This window comes from Ursus maritimus, unplaced genomic scaffold (assembly GCF_017311325.1).
Source record: "Ursus maritimus isolate PB19 unplaced genomic scaffold, ASM1731132v1 scaffold_8, whole genome shotgun sequence".
NCBI lineage: Eukaryota > Metazoa > Chordata > Mammalia > Carnivora > Ursidae > Ursus > Ursus maritimus.
In genome coordinates, this window is record NW_024426996.1 from 6055164 (window position 1) to 6072423 (window position 17260).

Genomic DNA, 17260 nt, shown 5'->3' on the forward strand with positions numbered 1-17260 from the left:
GGATGAAAAAAAAAAAAGTACCTGCTGCTTGGTGCTTTAATTAAGCACTTAATTAGTGCTAGATACTGTTGTTTGGGGATCTGCATCACAAAGTTCCACCCTCCCCTCTCCCTACCTTCCAGATTGGATGCCATAGTTAGTGACATAGACTGGGTGATTCTCAGTCTGCTCTGCCTTAGCCATTATTTGGATTGCAAACACCCTCACCTCTATGCCAACACTACAGGTGAGATACGCCCTCCACCACTGACCCTTGCGTGCTCCTAGTTAATTTTGTGCTTGTCCTCCACTGAAAGTATACCAGACTATTGGCTAAGTGTTGACTGGTTATGTCCTTGTCAGCTACCTGAGTTTTTAATAAGAGATGAGCCACTAGCTAAAAGAGCAGAGTAAGAGAACACATGAATAAGGGTTCTCCATCAATAGAAGTTGCAACTACTGAAATATACATAATTTCAAATCCAGAGCTGGTCAATGTAGTAAATAATAACTTTCTTTCCAAATCTGTATTCATTATATTCAGCTTCCAGAGGGTTCCTCAGAATCTCCTTCCATCACTAATCTGAAGACTTTCACTTTTTCAACATGCCTTGCACACATATTGCTATTGTTTTTCTCCTATCACAAAGCTCAACTCCCCAAACACTGGACATGATAAAACCTAGAATCTTCTTTACAGGGTTTTCCTTTTATAAATAAGTATGGGTCCATAGAAACTGATTGGCCAACTTAGCTGATTGCAACCTTAGCTACTAAATTCTATTCAGGTATACCCCATTGCATATGGCAGCATGTTTACAAATGCAATGGTGAAGAGAACTGAAGGGAACACTGCTTTATCTAGTAGAGAAAATATAAATAAAACAATGATAATAAGTGACTTAGAAATATCTACATGTATATCTCCACCTGCATTTATATATCTCTCTGCACCTATTTATATCTATCCTTTTATATTTGTATATCTGTATATACCTACTTATACAGACATAAATTAAGATTTCAGAAACTTCTGGAGGAATATGGAGCTTCTGCTCATTATCAGAAATAATGGTCTACCAGTCAATGATCCCAGCCAAACTCACAAAGAATCCAGAGGATGGTGCAAAGTAATTAGTTATTGATCCCAATGGGTTACTAGAGTCTGGACTGCAGCCAACTTGAATGGAAGCCTGGAAGTAATTTCCTCCTTGGTCTCCATTCCCCGTCCTTTAAATACTCCTCTACTCTGGCCTCTGTGTCATAATTCCAGCACCCTGCAGTCCCTTGAATCAAGGTTAGAGTGATAAATTTGTGGTTCCAACCTAATATAACACAATGGATTCCTACATTCTTCAGATTGGAGCAAACGGAAGAAAACTAAGATACCACCCCCTAAAAAACAAACAAACAAAAAAAATGCAACAGAAGAGAGCACCACCAAAATCAACAAAAATGACAAAAAGCTTCTCCTGAGTTCATATTTATCACCTACCTCGGACAGCATCACATTAATAATCTTCGTTCTAAAAGGCCCCCTTAGAGGATGGAAGGAAGAGGGTATGGAAAAAGAGTGAATTGGACAGAGGATTCTGTCTTGTTCATTTCTGCTTTCTCTGCCTCTCTGTCTCTTCTCTCTCTCATCACTCTATCTCTATTGCTTTCTTTTTCTGTGTTTGTGTATGTAAACAATACATTGAGCTAGTATGAAACACAGATTCCAATAAAATCACATTTCATTTCTGTCTTTCAATTTCCTTTTATATTTAATGGTGGTAATCTTCCCTTACCTTCTGATGACAATTCCAGCAATGTCAAATTATCTTTTTGCCCACTTACAGAGCATGCCCTAATGGTAAGTCAAGAACAGTGTCCCGATTTGGAAATTATTATGTCCATTTCAAGATATGGATCAAAAACTTGACCTTAGTTTATCATTAATCTTCTCTCCAGGCTCTCTGTTAGCCAGTATCATGCCTGTGAAAATCAGAAAAAGATGTCCCTTTCTTTGAGCACAGCGGAGAGGGCTGGACAAATAGAAAACTGATGGAATTTCAGCCCTGTCTCTCCTGTTCAGTGGATTCAGAATATACCATGATCAATGTTGAGGGTATACCCTGTGTGATCATATAATCACAACTCATCCCTGCTCCTGTCCTACAGGGGGAAGATAAGGCATGATTCTTTTGTTAGACCCTCTCTTCCTTGTCTTCTCTCCCCTCAATGAATTAGCAGCTGTTAACCTAAGATCATAAATGTGAAGGAAGGAGAAGAATAAAGCTTAAAACAGTTGTTATTTAACAGGACAACTCTGCACTCCGACCACACTGATGGCTAAAAGGTGACTCTGTTTTATGAGGTACATTCAAGGGATCTTAACAGGTGTTGTGTTGAGTCGCTTTCTCCTGAAGTTTCTTTATCTTGGCAATGTCCTTTCAACACTTTTTTTCTTCCTGGTGGCTCACTCTTGTGCCCCGGAAATACAAATGCATCTCTTGCCCGAACTGTAGGACTTCACACCAGCAGATCCCATGAAAATGATACTCTCTTCACTTAGCTACCAAACAGTTTTTTCTTGCCCCCTTAATTTTCAGAGCAAATTGAGATCCCAGTCCAACGGTCACAGACATTATTCAGGCTTCAAACTTTTGTGTCTCCCGAGTTCAAGGAATATATTTCAAGGTTCTCCAGTGTCCTGTCTTGAAGCTCTCTAATTAGGATTAGCACTGGAAAGCAGCTACACCTCTACCTTCTCCCCCAAAAGTGTGTGAGATCAAGTAGGAAAGCACAGAATGCAACTGTTATCTCCAAATAAATCCCTTCATTGATCACAGAGTCGTCCTTCCATAAAAACGATCTTTTAGATTCTCTTAGCGGATCATCGAACTTTACATCAAAAACCAGGGATGTACTGTATGGTGACTAACATAATATAATAAAAAAAATAAAAAAAAGTATGAAGCGGGTTCTAGCTAATGCCTTTCAAGTGCTGTACCAGTTGCTTTGTCTCAATTGGTTCCTTAAATTGGCACTATGGTCAAAAATTAGGCAGAAAAATCTCATTCATAACTACTGTTGAACATAGCATGTGTATCAGTTAGGAGAGAGTTAAAAAAAAAATCCCCAAATCTCAGTGGCTTAAAGAAACAAAGGTTTATACCTTGCTCCTGTTTTACGATCATTGGCTGGGGCTTTACTCTCCATTGCCATCGTCTTCACTCTGTGGGCTCACAATTCAACCGGTGTCTAGAACACTGACCGCTTCAGCGGCAGAGGGAACTAGGAAAGTAGCATGGCACTCAGGGGTCTCCTGTATCTGACAAAAAAAAAAAAAAAGTTACAAAGAAGTTACATGGATGCACTTAAATTTAACAGGTAGAGAAGCATAATTCTCTTGCAGGGAGAACATTAAATATTTGTCAGTATCTAATTATACACTCTATCACACCACTTTAGCCACTCTGGTCTTGGAGGGAAACTAGAGAGAAGACATTCAGTGATCTAGTCACTAGTTACATGAAAGAATGCATGTCGAATGATCAGCTAAGAATCAGGGAAGAATACTTCATTTACCGACACTGATTTAGATCTTACCTGATAGAGTGGATACTCTCAGTTCCTTTTGCAAAATTTTCCTTGCTTTCATATATTGTCGTCCTCAGTACTTAATGGGATGAACAAAGAACATATAGGCTAGGATATAAAAATACACGAATATAAAATAATATATAAATATAAAAGTGACTAAAACAGCTATTATGTGCTTAGACATGGTCATAGTCACTTCACATGGTTAGTAGAGTTAATTCTCCTATGAAGTAGTAATTCTCACCCCTGTTTACATATGAGGAAACTGAGGTTTAGAGAGATTAGTTGGTTGCTAAAGACCAGCTGCTTGGTTAAGACCGCGCCAGGAGTCAAACACAACTCTCAATCTAAAGCCTTTTGTCCCTCTGTTAGACCACTCATGATTGTTTAATTGGGACATATGTTCTTTTTCACTCTTCTAATATTGTTCCTAGAGGATATTTTAGGCTGTGATTCCTGATAAGGATTCAATATATCAACTTAAATACAACAGGGGAATTTTTGTTTTTGTGGGAGTGGTTATTTTGTTTTTAAACATGGCTCAGGGGCACCTGGGTGGCTCAGTCGTTAAGCGTCTGCCTTCAGCTCAGGCGTGATCCCCAAGTCCTGGGATCGAGCCCCACATCAGGCTCCTCCGCTATGAGCCTGCTTCTTCCTCTCCCACTCCCCCTGCTTGTGTTCCCTCTCTCACTGGCTGTCTCTCTCTCTGTGTCCAATAAATAAATAAAATCTTTAAAAAATATAAAAATAAAAAATAAACATGGTTCAGCCTACTTTATGAACTAGCTGATGAGAATTTCACTATGCAAAAAGCTACTTATTGCATTTCAGAATATGCAGGGCCATCATGTATCCTGCTTTCCAAAAAGAAAAAAAAAGAATTATTGAAAGGAATAGAAATTAGTAGGAGGCTGGGAAATAGAAGATACCAGCTGATACCTTCTCTCAAATGCTTACTTTTTAAAAAATATTTTATGTATTTATTTGACAGAGAGAGACAGCAAGAGAAAGAGCACAAGCAGGGGGAGCAGCAGAGGGAGAGGGAGAAGCAGACTCCCCACTGAGCAGGGAGCCGAAGTGGGCATTGATCCCAGGATCCTGGAATCATTACCTGAGCCGAAGGCAGATGCTCAACAACTGAGCCACCCAGGTGCCCCAAGGCCTCACAAACTTAATATGAACAAACCCAAACCTTTGATTTTCTATCCTTATCCTGTTTACTCTCAGTCTTTTTCACTTTGACAAGTACAGTCAGCAAATCTGACCCTCCACAGTCTTCTCCACTCACTTGGGTGAAAATCCCTGAAATCATAACTGTGTTCCCTCTTTCATACATGATCCCATCTCCCAAATCACCAGCCATGTGATTTTAAAAATATTGTGAATAAAACCTCTTATAATCAATTTTAACCACTGCCCTACCTAAGCCACCTTCATATCTTCCTTGGACCAGTCAGTGTATTAAATTCCCACTGGTCCCTCTGCCTCCTTTCTCATTCCACTACGGTCTTTTTTCTGCATAGCAGTTAGAAATCCTTAAAACTCTCCAGTGGCTTCCCACTATAATTAGAATAAAATTCGTGCCATGATCTATGGGTTCCAAATGAGCTGGTTTGCCTGGCTCTAACTCTAATCTCATTTCTTCCCTCAGTCCCCTCTGAGTTCACTGGCTTTCCTGAATGTGAAGCACACAAAACTAATCCCCACCCCGTGACTTCCCACTGCATAGTCCCTCTGCTGGAAGTGGTCTTCCTTATGTACTCTCATGCTTCACTAACCCACGTCCATCAAATTCTTCTCAAAAAACACCTCTTTGAAACAGGCCTTCCCCAATCACCCGGATAAAAAAGCATCCTTCTCTCACCCTCTAAACCTTATCCTAGTTTGATATTTTTCATCAAATGTATAACCTCTGTCACATTATAGCACTCATTTATTTTAGTGTCTGTTTTTCCTAGCAGAATATACATTCTATGAGTCAGGGACTTGTTTTTCCTTCACAACCATATCACCAGTGCCTAAACTAGCACCTGACATTCACTGTATGTCTTATCAATTACACTTTTGAATGAATGCGTGAGTTAATGACGGCTTGAGTACTCAAGAATCCACTTCAGCAGGTGGATTTTGAATATCCGTCGCTGTGGCTCTAGCACTGAGTCCCTTGGCGCATAACAGGCACTCCATAAATACTTATCTAATAAGTACATAGAAATGTGATCGTGGAAGCAGCCGTAAATCCAGAGTAACTGGGAAGCCGTGCCTTGCCTGATGCTCCAGCACCATTGCTCTCTCTGGACGCCATGCTTAACTCGTAGCAAACCCTGAAGACTACATGTCAAGGAAGCGAATGAATGTCCTAATGAAATACGTTAGCAAGAAAGAAGTCATTGTAACCAATCCCAAGCATAACATTATGTTCAGAGTATAAAAGGTGAGAAAGAGGATTGGATTTGGTCACTAGAAAATGATGAACGTTTTCCAAAAGAAAAATTAATAGAATGGTTAGGGCAGAAGCCAGCTCACGTAAGAGTAAATGAATTAAACCATGGTGGTTTAAAATCAGACAAAATTTAGAAGATGGCAGAAAAGGAAGCATAAAAGGAGAGTAAATTAAATGGGCAGAAGAGTCACTTAACATTGTTTTACAGTCAGGATTGATGATTTCTAGGCATGTTTCCATGCAGAGACTGTAGAAAGGGACAGTGTCAGTATTTTGAAATGACAGTATCTTTTTCTAACTGTTTTCAGGGTCTTCGGCAACAGATTGAGAATATCTAACCAAAGCAAAATGCTTTTCTAGGGAAAAATTTTGATCTAAGATCATCAGAGATTGTGTCCTCTCTAATCTGTCTCGGGCTTTGTTATGCTTAAACCATAAACTAATGGTTGGTAATAATTAAGGATTCCAATTCAAATAGAAGTTCTTAGTCTTTTTAGAAGTTACTGATACTAAGTAACATACATTTAATACGTGAGAAATAATAGTTTGTGGTATATACTTTATGTGACTTATATTTTCTGACCTATAGTAGTTTAGAAAAGTTAACTTGCTAATTTTTACAACACCTCTTCAATATTAATTGTATCTCCCATGAAATAATTTCGTTAAGGATATTTTTCTCATGTTATTCCTTGAGCAATATAAATTTTTAAAGCTCAAAGGAATGCAAATGTTGCCAGAAATCAGGTTGCATGTTGTGCCCAAGGTATAACATTTGCTATGTGGTGGAAGGTGAGTTTTATGGTTATTTTTAATTTGGGGGGATGGTCAATTCCTTCTGAAATTTTCAGTTCTAATATTTTCTTAGAAATAAATGATCAACTCCGTAAACAATGAAACCATAGGCTCTTTGTTGCCAAAGAGTTATTAACCATATAAACTTCATTGAAACTTTTATTTAAAACAACATGTGATACATATATATTGTAAAGTGATATTAACAGGTTGTGGGATACAACGTCTGGATCTAGAAGGCAATCACTGGGGAAAAGTCTGTATGGCCATTAGCAGCTGAGTTTGTGTGCAACTCAAACTGTGAGTATTTTGTATATTTTTGTTTTTAATATTATGGAACTTTATTTTTTTAGATATTTTAAGGGAATGCTGTATTTTTCAGATACTTTAAGGTAGATAGATATGCACTCTACTTGTATATATTTACTGAATTAAATACTCTAAAGTTTCTATCAAATGTGGCTTCGGGTTTGGGATTAATTATGTAGTACATACAATGAAATTACCGTCCTGACAGTAATTTTCCTATTGAATTAGAGTGACAAAACAAACTTTTTGCCTTTATTATATCGGAATCTTAAATAAGTCTATAACTTTTTATGTTAGCAAAGAGAGATTAAATCAGAGTAGTTAGCTGAATGGAGGCAAAGTTAAATGGTCAAAGAGACTCATATTAAAGTTGAGGTCCTGAGAGATTGAGATTCTACCTAAAGCAAGATTCTAAAGAAGTAGAAGACACACTAATTTTATTTCATAAAAAGCACTTTGAAATCTATTCATCTGAAATGTCCAGATAAAATCCCAAGGAATTTTATTTTCCTTATTATGTGTATAGTTAATGTCTCAGTTGTTGATTTGTATGCTAGCTGATATTTGATCGTTTTGTGGGAACAGATTTGTTGATCCCAGATATTTCACTATCTCATTTATTCCTTAGTCAGCCAGGTAGGAACTGTCGCCTCACTTTACACATGGAGCAACTAAAACACGAGTTGCCCAAAGATGTATACTTGGCAATAGGCAGAGCAGAGTCAGACCTCAACTTCTGATTAAATCTAAAGTACTTCACCGAGCCTTCCAGCTGTCTCTGATGATCCCACCACTAACCCAGTTCGGAGTAACAGAAAAATGCAAAATAGTAACGGCTTAATCTAAACAGAAATGTCTTTATCTCTCCTCTGGAAGGTGCTCTGCTCTAGAGTCTCTGGAGTGCAGGGCCACCGGTTTCAGTTCCAGAAGCAGCAACAATTTTGTTGCTCTGCCTATGTGTGTAGACAAGTCATCTTTGTTTTGCGTGACCATGTGTCAAGCTAAAGATATACAAAGAAAGGGCACTAGGGTGAGAAACCTACAATCTCTGACACAATGAAATATAGACATATATATACACACATATATGTATATATATTTATATACATATTTATATCCAATTGCATATGTATTTATAATTTTATATATATATATAAAATTTTTTCCTTCTGTGTCAGGGACTGCATCACATATATATATTATTATATCACATTATATATTATATATATATGGTTCTGTGTCATATGTATCTATATATATTTAAATGTAGCTATAAGGATAAAGTGGAAGTTATCTACTTTCAAGCTTTAAAATTTGTTGTTAGGGCCCAGAGGAACACATAGGGATGAGAAATTAACAGTCATCGTACTTAAAAGACAATACGTCTTTCCAAGTCCACAATATGTTTTTCCTTCCCAGTACCATCTGCTTTTTCTTTCATTTATGCAGTGGAACTCACAAGCCATTCCTGGTACAATTAGAGCAATTTCTAATTGTGGGATTGTGTTGCCTTTTTGCAACACTAAACTTTTCATCTTAAAAACCAGTCTTTATGACATTACTGACTGGAAATGGGAAATGGATTAAAATAATCCCAAAGAAAGTAAGTAGCAATAACATTGATTACATTTAATACTGGATCACAGTCTCTGCTATGCATTCTAATAAAGGATTCATTCTATGAAGTCATGAAAATAATGTGGTCAAACAAATTTTGTACTAACTTCCATGTGTCTCAAAGAAGCTTTAATTAACCTGTCTTGTGAGTCACTGAGGCTTTATGAATTCCATTTATATTGCATTGTGGGAATATGACATTTACTTCTTCACACCATTTTGACTCTTTTCAATTATTGCCATGAAAAAAATTATCGAGCAAATGTCACTGCAAAAGAAGCCATGGTCTAGCAGTGGCCATTCCTCCAGGTGGCTGGTATCGACTGCTAGAAAATACCAATGTAAAGAAAAGTCTTGGAGTTTCCCAACGTGACCTTTAACACCTGGAAACAGTACCCTGATCTTGTTCATTAAGTGACTTGAAAACATACACAGTAAACCCAAAGGAAAAAGCCAGCTTGGTCATTTGTAAAAGTCTGAGGATTAGTTTTGCCTTTGAGTTCTCTAAAGAAACAGAGAGTTATTTTCATCCATTAAAGACCAAATCTGCACTTCCTTGATTTTGATATTCAGAGCACAAAAGATGTCAAGCCTGTGCTTGATCTCTCCTAGGTACAATAATATATGTCAGTGACCAGGAAAGTTCCCGCGTCAAAGCCGTCTGCACAGTTCCAATTCCCTCAGCACCCGATACAGAGAAGGTTATTCTTTGTATATCCGGAGCCTGACAATCTTTCAGTAATTAGGGCAACTTTTCACTGCTTTATGGATGCTGAAAAAAGAAAAATATTACGAGTGTTTAATGAAATGCACTGTGACCTTGTACTAAGATAATCATATTTTCTTATCAGATAAAAAGAAAAGGCAAATAGATTTTAAAGATGTGAGATAAGGGCAAATCTCAAAGCAATGCACAAAGTAAACATCAGGTGAAATACAAAGGCTGGAAGAATTGATTATGCCACTTGGTTGGTCTCCTGAGGAAGATAAAAGAAGCAGGGACATGCTCTGTTACTCCTCGCATGTAGAAGCCGGGCTTGGAAACAATATACTGACATTTCTGCCATGCAGATAACTCCAACAAGCTAATATGCTGAATCAGCTAGTATCATTTAGGAACTTTCTGGGCCTACTGATTGACAACTACAGAGTGTATCTTAATGGTCTTCTCTTTGCAAGCCAGTTTTAATGAAAATAAAATAAAATTACATGGAAGAGAAAGAAGATCAAAGGCAAAGAAGAAAACAGGGTAAAAAAAGTTCAAGTATCAAAATTATTTCATCAAAGGTACAAATAGCAAGTGGAATTACTCTAGCACTAGTTAGGTAATGAAAAAAACCTATGACTACTATCCTGTGTTTAGACATTTCACCAGAAATACTGACAGAGTACTTGTAATATTAGATGTTTACCAGTGTTTTCTGACAGTCTTTATTAAGAGATTCTTATCATTAGATTCTGTCTTAATGATCACGACCATCCTTTCGGCCCTGATGTGAACACCATAGATTAGGTAACCAAGCTCTCTGACTGAATAATTAGTAATTCTCAGCACACGTATCAGAAGGGGTCTGGCTAACGATTTTATTTGCAATTTACATCCACTGTTGCTGCAATTTCAAACTGATAATCTCTTTAAGTCTGAAAGGAAAACAAATGCTCTGTCAAGCATATTCTGCTCTAAACTCCAAGGATATTTTGTGCCTCAACCCATAACAAATACCAATATCTTCAAACACTCTGTTAAAGGTTATCAGTATGCATTTTAAGGAAAGTTCCCAGCACAGCAGAAAAGGTAAGGGAACAATCCAATTTTCTGGAGATTTTTAACTTGTTAATACTTTTCTTTGAGTAATTTCAACTATTAATTTTATTCACAACATAGGGAGTTTGGGGGGTCTTGATGAAAGACGAGTTGATGGATTTACTTTATTTTTTTTTAAGATTTTATTTATTTATATGACAGAGAGAGAGAGCACAAGCAGGGGGAGTAGCAGGCAGACAGGGAGGGAGAAGCAGGCTCTGCGCTGAGCAGGGGGCTGATGCAGGACTCCATCCCAGGACCCTGGGATCACAACCTGAGCTGAAGGCAGACGCTTAACAGACTGAGCCACCCAGGAGTCCTGATGGATTTACTTTAATGATAGCCTGCATTCTATCAAGAAAACAAATATAAGAAGTAATATTGGTAATATTATTAATTTATAATTTATGTTCCACCTACTTTTTTTTAAAGATTTTATTTATTTATTTATTTGAGAGACAGAGATTGAGAGAAGGAGTGGGAGGAGGTTCAGAGGAAGAAGCAGACTCCCCGCCGAGCAGGGATTCCGGATGCGGAACCCAATCCCAGGACCCTGGGATTATAACCTGAGCCAAAAGCAGACACTTAACCGACTGAGCCACCCAGGCACCCTGCCCCACCTACTTCTAGTAATAATTTAAGTTGACTTCAGGAAGTAGGGTCAGTGGCAGTATGTATAAGAGCAAAATATATTGTCAGAAGTCCACAGAAGATGACTAAGGATATGGATACCTGAGAAAAGCTAATAATCTGACATGCCTTGAAAGTGGTTTTCTTTAAATAATTAGAAGGCAGTTCACCATCTGTGAGATAATAGAAATGGGGGGGGGGGCACCTGGGTGGCTCAGTCGTTAAGCGTCTGCCTTCGGCTCAGGGCGTGATCCCGGCGTTCTTGGATCAAGCCCCACATCAGGCCCCTCTGCTGGGAGCCTGCTTCTTCCTCTCCCACTCCCCCTGCTTGTGTTCAAAGAAAAGAAAAGAAAAGAAAAGAAAAGAAAAGAAAAGAAAAGAAAAGAAAAGAAAAGAAAAGAAAAGAAAAGAAAAAAAAAGAAAAGAAAAGAAAAGAAAAGAAAAGAAAAGAAAAGAAAAGAAAAGAAATGTGTGTGTGTGTGTGTGTGTGTGTTCCAGGTTCCTGCCACAGAACTCCTTAGACCCTTGTAAATTTCCAAGTGATAAGAGCACTAAGATCATCTCTTGCTTTAATGAGGTGATTCTGGTTGGGCTCCTGGATGGCTCCTGGATGGGGGCAGGTCCCCAGAAGACCAAGCCATGATTATAAGCTTGAAATTTTCAGCTCTACCTCCCCAAACCCCCATTTTTTCAGAGAAGGGAGAGGGGCTGGACATGGAGTTCATAATCTCAATAATAGGGAGTTTGGAGGGTTTCCAGGTTGCTGAACACAATCGCACCGGGAGGGAGATATACCCCAAACTACAGAGGGACAGAAGTTCCTGCACTCAGGGCCCATGCAGATCTCACCCTGTGTATCTCTTCACCTGGCTCTTCATCTGTATCCTTTATCATATCTTTTAAAAACCTAGCAAATATAAATAACTGTGCTTTTCTGAATTTTATGAGGAGCTCTAGCAAATTAATCAAACCCAATTGAGGGGTCATGGGAACCTTTCAATGGGGTAGAGGTCCAGGTGAGAACCCAGACTTTTGATTAGCATCTGAAGTTGGGAGGGCAGTCTTGAGGGACTGAGCTCTTAACTTGTGAGATTTGATGCTGTCTCCAGGTAGATAGTGTCAGAATTGAGTTAAATTGTAGGACACCCAACTGCTGTTGCAGAAAATTGCTTGGTAGCGGAATCCGCACCCCCACCCTGCCCGCCACGCACACACATTTGGTGATGAGAAGTATCAGAAGTGTTGAAAGTATGGCAGCTGTGTTAGGGTAAAGAAGAGGCACAAGAGGAAGACTGCAGGTTTTTTTCTCAACACACCATCTATTGTTGACAGTCCTCTTTGGTTATCTCACTTCCCTCAAACCCCTGCCACCTCATTCCTTACAAATATATATTCTCTCATCTGATTCACCATAAGTTGAATTATTAACATTACTTTTTAAAAATATATTTATTTATTCTAAAGACAGACTGTGCACACAAGCAGGGAGAGGGGCAGAAGGAGAGGGAGAGAATCTCAAGCAGACTCCTATTCTCTGCTGAGTGCAGAGCCTGATGCGGCACTTGGTCTCACCACCCTGAGATCAGGACCTGAGCAGAAATTCAGAGTTGGCTGCTTACCCCACTGAGCCATCCAGGCATCCCAGTTAACATGACTTTTGCACCCAAGTGATACTTTGGCATCATTTATACTGTCTCCCTGGCAATTGGCCAGTACCAACTTCTTTAATACAGATCTGAGGTCCAAACTGCAAGACTGGCCACCCACAGAGAGAGCCTTAGTCCCCAAAGGGAATGCTGGGTAAAATCTTTACTAGTGACTTTACTCTTCAGTGAAGTCTTGACCCAGGCTTTCCAACATTTACATATATGTTATGGGTAAACTTCTTTGTCCTATCTAGTACTCCATTACTTTTTGTAATTTAATTTAATTTTATTTTTTGCCTTGAATAACCATTAGCCAGTTGTTAATAATTCCAATGGGTTGTATCCAGAAAGGTCTCCAAGGAGGAGCAGATCCTGAGATGAGAAGAGATGCCACAGAGCTAAATTTATATGAGGACACCACCATGCCCCTTAAGACAAACACTCAGGAGCAGCATGAGTCTACTGAGACGTGTGGGGAAAGGAAAAGATAGAAGCATTTCTTCCCCACAGAGCGTCAGGCTAGGCAGCAGGGAAAGTAATGGGCCAAGAAAGATATTCAAGGGCAACATGATCTTTTGTATCCCCTTTAGGGTGGGTGCCTTTTTCAAAGCTGCTTTTAGCCTGAATAAAAAAAAATAAAAATAGAAAGACATTCAACTCAGACATTCTAACAAAGCAAAATACATTTGAAGAAGGATACTTATTAAAAAAGAGATTATACATGGTGATGGATAGGAAGACATTGCCCAAGGAAAAACCAAAACAACAAAAACAAATCCACAAAGAAAGGAGCACTGAAGAAACATGCATTTTAAAATGCCAGTAAGGAAAAATAATTGGTATAATGTGTAAAGTTGAGGAAGAATAAATGTGACTGAACTTGTCTAGAAAAATGAAAAAGTTATTAAAATAATACGTATATTAAAATTTAAATTAGGTAGAGAAATTAAATAAAGACATTGAAATTAACCCCACACTAGTAGAATGAATGATGTTTTACTTTGATTTTTTCCAAAAGCAGACCCTGAGACAAGGATTCAGGGCCAGTGGTTCATTGGAGGGCTAAAGGGAAACCCACAGGAGAATGGGGAGGTGAAATAAGGAAGAGAAAAAAACCCAGTGAATGTCTCTATTATCCGGCCAGCCAGGACTCAAGTACCTGAAGCTCAAGCCTCATAATGACATCTGGGAGGGAAGATAAAACACATAACCTCAGAGCTCATCTCTCCAAGAAGCAGGGGAGGAAGGGTAATTGTGTATCAATGCTAGTCAGTCATTGGAATCTAGTCCTCATTAGAGCACTGCTCCTGGGGTCATGCATTCCTCTGCAAATACTGCACGCCAGACAAGAACAGCATTGGCTGCAGATGCACGAGCGTGTCCTCAGCAAAGCAATGTTGCCCTAACAAGTGGTAAGAGCACAATATCGAGACACTAAAGGCATCTTCTACAAAGGCCTGATGGGGCCTAATCAACACATGGAAAAAGGTCTATGAAATGCTGGAATAGTATTAATATATTAAATGCTGGTATTTGTATTATTAAATGTGCAAAATGCTGGAATTTGAATCTATAAAATGGAAAGATTAATTAGCCACACCCCCACCAGGAGTGTTACTACTCTAAGTTACCGAAAACACATTCTTTATTTTTAAAACATATCTTAATTATTCAGTGAGATCAAAATAAGTGCCTCATCAGAAAACATACAACATGTTTCATGCCCTATGGTAAAGGAAAGGAGGTCTTCAATAGGTTGAGACAAGAGACTCTTTAATTCAAATTTCCCCATCACAACTGGGTAAGGAAAATGCACATAGGGAAACTAGCCCCTTATTCCTCAGCCCTTGAGCAGATAAACGATGTAAAACTGAAGCAGGGCCTAATGTTCACACCTGGGGGATCAGAAATCCTTAAATGCTACCATAAATGTCTCTCCTGGAAGCTCCATTGGAAAGCCCCAGAGGGGGAATGGCCCAGAGCAGAAGCGTTGCCCCGCATGATCAGAGACAAGACGGTGTGGAAGAGAGTGACCCACAGCCCCGTGTGACATCTGTTCTCAGCCTAGAAACAGAACTGTACCTACCACTTCTGTCCATCTGGTACCTGCGACAGGCTTTAATTCATTTCAAAATGAGATGCACCGACTCACATTGTGGAAACAATTAGAAAAGTAATTAGAGAAAAATAAATTTGTTCAATATGATTATGTATTTCTGGAAGAGATTTTTGGAGGCTAATACATATAAATATATCAAAGTAAAAGATCAGATGATGTGTTCAGAGAAATTACTTAACTTAAAGGAAAATCTTATGTAGAATATACAATGGGATCTGACATTTTGCCAAAAACATTCACTGTATCTCATAATAATAACCTCAAAATCATTTTAGGTATAGGAACTTTTGCATGTATTTCAAGCAATCTAAGGATTACTTTGCTTGGTTTCTTTGTTTACTTGTTTGTTCAAGAAGCTACACCTTTTAGAAAATCCATTGTTAGGCACTACCAGAACAGAGTTATCAATGACATTCTGAAACCAGATAAAATCTAAGTGTCCTCAAAAATCTATTGGTCGCCACAGCTGGGAATCGTTACCACATGTATTACCCATTACCTATTGCCACTTATCTAATTGCCCCAAACTTTCGGTGATTTACAACAATAGTAATCAGTTACTATCTCTCATGGTTTCTCTGGATCAGATGGGAAGTTAGGGAAAACCTGATGCCTGGGGCTGAAAGACTCAAAGTCTGGGGAGTGGAATCATCTAAATGTTTTTATTCCCTCACTTGTCTGATAGTGGCTATTGGCTCTCATTCCCTCACTTGTCTGATAGTGGCTATTGGCTCTCAGCTGGAGGCCAGTTTGGTGCCATCAGCCAGAACACCTACATGTGGACTCTCCATGTGGCCTCGGCTGTTTCACAACATAGTAGCAAGTGTCTCAAGAAGGAGGCCAAGCAGAGCTGTGTTGCCTTTTAAGATACAGCCTCAGAAGTCAGTAGCATCATTTCTACTTCATTCTATTCGTTGAGGAAGTTAGAAGGGCCTGCCTCATTTCAAGAGAGAGAACCTAGACTCTACCTCTGAGTAAAGGAGCATTTGGGCCACATTGAAAAAAATAGGATGTGGGATGGGCTATTTGATGTAGCCATTTTTGGAAAATGGAATTTGCCGCCCCACAACATATGGTCCATTGATCTTATCTATAACAGAAGAATCTTTTCCCCCATAGCCAGACTCTGTCTAGAATCTTTTATAAAGACTAGTTATTATATTGAATAAGTTGGGAAGACTTTGAAGGATTTTCATTGGAATTCATTCCTTCTAAATATTTGAGGGCAAAACAAAGCAAAGAAACAAAGCAAATAGAAGGTAGTAATTTTAATTAAATTATGTATTCTATCATATTTACCTCTCCAGATTATTATAGTTTCCAATAACATCTCATCATCCCTTCAAAATTATTGTAGAATCCAAACAACTGTGGTTTACTGTGTTTCATATATGCTTTATGGAAACTATAAAGGAAACAGCATAGAGAATCATAGCAGAAATCTTTAAAAAGCAAAATTTCATTCTGTGAATTTCTATTAATGAGTAAATTCCTTCTCCTAAGGGAATAGCCAGTCTACCTATACCTCTCTGGTATGATTTATGGCCCATTATAGCAATTCGATCTTTTTTTCTTTCCTTTGCATGATTCCCCTTCCTGCAAAAGCAAGTTTTAAGGTATTTTACGTTAGACTCCAGCCACGTTTTTGATTCTTCAATGAATTTAATGGTGTTGGATCATATCTGATAGAGGTCTAGAAAACTCGAAAGTTAAAATTTAGTTTATGATTCCCATTGATTGTAGATGATACTAAATATGGTTGTTTTATTTTTAATATTTTCTAATTTGATATTTCAAAATAATAAATCTCCCTCAAATATAATCAATTTTAATGGAAGTTAGTTGCTTCTTAAAGACAATAAAATGCTAAATATTGAAGAGTGAGTTTCATTAAAAATATAATAGTTTTAAGCTACTGGAAACAAGGCAGTTGTTAATATTCATGTAAAAAGGATATAGTTAACCGAATTATTAATAGATAAGAATATAAAGAACAATTTAGTCAGTACATTCATTAAAAATTAACTACATCTAAATGGAATACAAATAAATTGTATTTGTGACAGACCCAGAAGCAATGTAACAGATTCAGAGAAAATGTGCTGTATAGAAAATTTGCTGATTGTTCACACCTAATCCCATTTCTGAAACTACATTCTGACTATTCCCAATTGCTTCTGATTTTCTAGGCTGATTGTCCCCAGTTTCTTCATTCTCCATACTTCACCCTCATTCCTTGAATCAAAATTGCCTTGGATGTTTCATATTTCTTCTTAAACCCTTCCTCACCCTTTGAAATTAAAACTGCTAGTACCACCCTAAAAGCCATT